This window comes from Glycine max, chromosome 4 (assembly GCF_000004515.6).
Source record: "Glycine max cultivar Williams 82 chromosome 4, Glycine_max_v4.0, whole genome shotgun sequence".
NCBI classification, from domain to species: domain Eukaryota; kingdom Viridiplantae; phylum Streptophyta; class Magnoliopsida; order Fabales; family Fabaceae; genus Glycine; species Glycine max.
Genome location: NC_016091.4, coordinates 12,650,918 through 12,656,917, shown reverse-complemented (window position 1 = coordinate 12,656,917; position 6,000 = coordinate 12,650,918).

Here is a 6,000-nt window from a genome sequence, read left to right as displayed (position 1 = left end):
TCCTTCCCCGTCCTACTGTGTTTGAGGGAGGATGGCGCGCGGTAGCCAAGAGAGTTGGGTCTGCTTCGGCAGCCGAACTGACAGCGGCGACCACGTTTTTCTCCATGAGCTGCCTCATTCCTAACATGGCCTCCATCATGGAAGCCATTTGTTCTTTCAGAGCCGACATGTCAGCTTTCATCTGTTCCTGTGTCTCCTCTTGATCACCCATCGTTCTAGTTATGGTGTTTTTCCTAAAAAACCAAACGTGAGGAGTAGGTAAAGAAAAAAGAATGCATGCTAGAGATAAAATGCAGGAGCGATTTGATTCACACAAGCTTTTGGAGCAGAAACATAGGACCAACTCATTTTATTTCAGAAAGTCATATCTAGTCAAGATCTGAGAGACCATACAAGTTTCCTAGCGGTTTCTAATTATATGGGCCATTAAGTCTATCATATGCTGACAATAACCGAGAAGCCCGTGGATTTCTTCGGGGGCGGAGTAGGTGTCCGCCATTGCCTTGGCCTTGGCTAGCAATCGGGGAAGTTCTTGACTCCCGTTCAAGGTAAGAGCAAACCGGTCCATCCACATGGTTGCCTCTTGGTGTAAAGAGTCGATCACCCTTCCTCTAGCCTCTTTTTCCGCGTATACTTGGGCATACTCGTCCGCGACCCTATGCTCGTGGGCCATGGCTAGACTTAACTCTTCTTGGTACTTGGCGATGATAGCTAGCATGTTGGTCTCCGTCTCGCACAAACGCTGAGACAAGTTTCTTTTGGACCTTGAACAGGCAACTAACTCCTCTTTCAAGACCATGCCATGTGCTCGCGACTGGTCTCTTTCTTCCCTTCGCAGCTTGAGTTCACTGTTGCTACCCCACAAAGCTCCGCGAAATTTGTTACGACCATACTCTTCCTTGCGAGCCCTCTTGGTCTCTTGTTCGAGGGCTCTTGCGGTAGTTGCATTCTCTTCACGTAACCCGACACACTCTTTCCGGATGTCTGTAGCGGCTAACTTGAACTTCTCCTTAGCAAGTCTCGCCTTTCCTAACTCGTTTTTGAGAGCTTGGACTTCTTCTTCCTCTTCCGGTGCTTCGAAACTCTCTTCGCTGACAACCTTTAACTTGGCGAGCCAATCTAAACCTCGTGTATGAACTTTCAGCCATTCATGATAACCACCAATAATGCCATTACAAATGCCCCTAAGTTCTTTATCTTTTCTTAACGGGGTTTCCCATGCTTTATGGATCCTTTGTATAGCCTTGAAATTTTGCGTGCCGAAATCTCTCACAAGGAAAGGAGACATGCTTTCTTCCATCGGTGCTCCCCTCATGGGGTACCCTAGTTGTCTTATAGCGAGCGCGGGATTGTAGTTAATACAACCCCTCGTTCCTATCAACGGAATGTTTGGGTACCCTCCACATGAAAAAGGACTCCCTCCTTTCCTTCCTTCCATCAGGGGAACCAACTGATTGTTCTACCTCCTATCCCAGCCAAGAGCTGGTCCCAATCTATTCTTCTCTTTTCAGCACACGAGCGATGGCTTCAGAGCGGACATGGATGCCTCGTGTCTTGCTGGAACAGGTGTGAAACCAACCAAACACAGAGAGCGGGCAAGCAATCGATGATCCGTGCGCTACTCTTTTTGCACCTTCGGTCAAATATATCAAATAAATCTGCCAAGACAGCTACCACCGGGCTCTCCTTGCTATGGTGATATGCAAGGAAAGCGTCATTGCGGCTAGGTCCACCAAACCATCCACGTTTGGAAAGAGGACGACCCCAAAGATTAGCAATGCTAACACATCCATAAACGGGACCCACTCTTCTTGATTTGCCATATCCCTCGCCTTGTCTTCTAGGTACTTCCGTGGTAGGCCCGCTATGCCGTTTCGAGTTTGTTTTACGCGGTCCAAACCTCTTGTTGAATCCTTGACCATAGTTGCAATTCTGCTCAAGGAAGGGAGAAACCCGGAAAAAAGATATGGTTTTCTCCCCCCGAGAGGGCATCCCAGAATCTCCTCAAATTCTTCAATGGTCGGTACCAATTGGAAGTCTCCGAATGTGAAGCATCTCAAAGGCTGGTCGTAGTATTGGGTGAGTGATGCAATGGCTTCTATGGATACCTCTGCTATGGTCAAATCTAAGATTTTTCCGTAAGTCTTGCGGAAGGCTTGCATTTGGAGAGGTCCCATCAACCGCCCCAATTCCTTAATGCTGGTAACATCTAGGCCTTTAACCTTGACTTGATAAAACCTTTTGCCAGTTTGATTTGTCCCCATGTTTACTAAAGTGAGACAAAAAGCTGTGTGAATCAAAAACTCCGATATCTCATGGGTGGAATGGATGAATGCATGGAGGAATGCATATGACACAGATGTAATTTATGAATACGGGAGCCCGGGAAATTGTCTCCTTCTTAGATACAACGTCTTGGGGTAACAAAGTGTCCAACGTATGTATTTAAGAAGGTGACACAGACCCTCCGTTGGTTTGTTTAAAGAGAGGGGATCAAGATAAAATCCGTGCGTGACGCATATGCGAAAGGCGCAACATAGTATGACAATATTCACAAGATATAAAAAGGGTACATGAAACTTATGCATGGCAGTGGAAGAATGGCACGCAGCGTGTTTGCTCCGTGCTCCTATTTAAGGGACCTATATGGGAGAGAGCTAAAAAGGCTTTTAGTGATAACTCCCAAGGTGGTCATATCTCTCTTGATGGTCTCTAGAGGTATCATCCCCTTTGAAGAACATATTGCAGCAGTAGGGACTACTAGCAACAATAAGTTTTCAAAGAAAAAAGCTCTAGATGAGGGTTCACTGTAATCAAGCAAGTCGGAGACCTAGCATGATCACAGATTCACCTCCACTCCTTATGTTCCCATGAACCCGGGTATAGGGCCCTTTTTCAACTCACAGTGTGTGCAAATAGTGTTGGTGTTTGTGTGCTTCAAATGAATAAATTTTTACCTCATGCATACATTTTGAAATACACTAAAAGCATCAAAGAGTTGTATACAAAGAACGTAAGAAAAATAAAGGGAAACCAATAAAGGAGGATGTCATGATAAAACATTGCACAAGATTAAATGGCCTAACTCTCTAAAAAATATGTCACCAGTGGAGTCGCCAACTGTCGGAACCTACCCTTCGGCGGGAGGGCGACGAGTGACTCGCGGGATGCGTGTTCCACGAAAGGAATACGCGCGGAGTCGCCACCAACGTTTATTTGAGGAAAACGTCGGAAAAACAGGAGAAGACGCGATCTACGAACTTTTAAGTGAAAGGCTCGGGAGTTGTATTTATGCACGGGGAAGGTATTAGCACCCCACACGTCCGTCACAAGGGACGGCAGCCTTTAATCGAATGTGCAACCATGACATTGATTTTTACGTTCCCTTTTGTGTCCTTATATCCTTTATACCCTTTTTATATTTTTTATCTTTTTGTGGTCAACAAGGGTGTTTCCCTTTGCTCCTACGTATTCCTCAATTGTGATGAGGAAATCAGACCTACGTAGTTCTTTCTTATGCGTGAATCAAGTGATTCTTTTTACTTGAAAGGTGATCATTTTAAGGCGTTGGACCTTAAAAATGATCCATTTTACTTGGTAAGAAACTGAAATGATAAACTTTCAAAATCCTATTTTTGTGGACGAGCTTGACTAGGCGAGTTGATTTTAGCCTTAGTTTCACTTTAGTTATTAGTCAATTCAAATAAGAATGAGAAATCCCAAAGAGAAAACGTCCGATTGATTTTTCGCTTTATTTTACTAAAAGGTATTTTTTGATTATTATATTATTATTTTACCTCTTTTTTTATTTCCAACGTGGTTACGGCACGACCGAACGGTCGGAATTCATTTTAACCGAAATTAACGGATGATACAATTCAAACAATCGGTGGAAATTTATTTTATTTTTAGATTAAGCGAGAAATAACTTAAATAAATGGCTTAAGCATGTCAAAAGGGGGTACGGAAAGTAAATGAAATGTAAATGAAAGCACGAAAAAACAACGAGGACCACTAAGGGTGCATAGAATGAATTGAAAAGTTCGATCTAGGGAACTTACCGGTTGAAGACCGAAGAACGGCGAAGAACGAATGAAGAACGTCGAAGAACGGTCGAAAACCTTCGCGAAATCACCCACGGAAACATTACGGAAACGTTACAGAAGCGCCTCGGCTTGGATTTTCTTCACGGAACCAATTTTTCTCACTAATTTTAAGTGATTCTGAATTACCAGGAGGGCTAAACCCTTTTCTACTTCACTTCTCCCCCTATTTATAGAAAATTGGGGGAGAAGCTTGCCACCCAACTCGCCCAGGCGAGCAAGGTGGCTTCCTCCAGAAGCAACCGCCTTCTGGAGGAATCTTCTGGAGGGCCCAAGTGGGCCTGGTTGCTATTTGCACCCCCATTTTTACTAAATACACCCCCTGCCTTTTTTGTGCTTCTTTTTTCGTAAAGTTACGGAAACTTACGAATTTCGTAACGATACTTGTTTTCTTTCCGTAATGTTACGGAACCTTGCGGATTACATAATCATCCCTTTTTTGACTTACGGAACGTTACGGAACCTCACGAATTGTGCAACGATGCTTCCTTTTTGATTTCCGGTATGCCACGGAACCTTACGGATTGTGCATCAATACTTTCTTTTGATTTCCGGCATGTCTCGAAACTTTACAAATTGCCTAATGATGGGTGCCAAGCACCTCACAAGGACCAAACAAAAGTTGCATGCCACCAAGCAAAGGTCCCCGGACGAAATTAGGGTATGACACCCTCCACTAGAACTGATCCACAAGAGATGTACCCTCTCTTGTTCTCAGTCAAACCCAAGTAGATGTACCCTCTACTTGTGCCACAAAGGATGTACCCTCCAATGTGTTAAGACAAAGATCTCAGGCTGTTATACCTTTGATACTTTGTGAATGGGGATACAAAAGAATTCTCAGGTGGTTAAACCTTTGAACGCTTTTGTATTAGGGAAGGGAAGAATCAAAAGAATTCTCAGACTATGTCGTTTTGAATTCTTTGACAAGGGAGAAGGGAGACACAAAAGAATTCAGGCGGTTAGTCCCTTGTTCATTTGGAAAAGAGAGAAGAGAGACACAAAAAGAATTCAGGCGGTTAGTCCTTGGCGAATTCTTTTTGGCAAAGGGATAAGAGAATGAAAAGATGAATAGCACAAGTTTTCAAGGTTTAGAAAACCAGAAAACTTCAGAAAGCTTTTGGTACAAAGAAGAAGAAGAAGTTCAAAGAGAGTCAAGGCTTGTAAAGGATTGATTGGAAAAGTAAAGTATTCAAGATTGTTGTTAGAAAGATTGATTTAGAATACAAAACAAAGCCTTGCTTTTATAGACTCTTCATGTCTGGTCAAGAAGGCCATTCAGAAGAGTTATAACTTTTTAGAAAAACTTAAAACCCATTTGAAAAAGTCAAAACCTTTTTGAAGAGTTACATCTTTAGATTTTTCAGAAACAAACACTAGTAATCGATTACCAAATAAGTGTAATCGATTACACAAAGCTTTTGAGTGAAATCATGTGACTCTTCACTTTTAAATTTGAATTTCAACGTTCAAGGACATTGGTAATCGATTACCAAAACATTGTAATCGATTACAGCCTTTTGAAAATATTTGGAATGTTGTAAATTCAGTTTGAAAACTTTTTCAAACTCATTTTACTACTGGTAATCGATTACAACAATATGGTAATCGATTACCAGAGAGTAAAAACTCTTTGGTAAAGGTTTTGTCAAAAACTCATGTGCTATTCAAAGTTTTGAAAAAACTTTTTAATACTTATCTTGATTGAGTCTTTTCTTTATTCTTGAATCTTGATCTTGATTCTTGAAATCTTGAGTCTTGATTCTTGATTCTTGAATCTTGATCTTGATTCTTGAGATCTTGAATCTTGATCTTGATTCTTGAGATCTTGAATCTTTGTTTGTAGGCTTTCTTCTTGAGTCTTGAATTCTTCTTGATTCTTGAATCTTGATTCTTG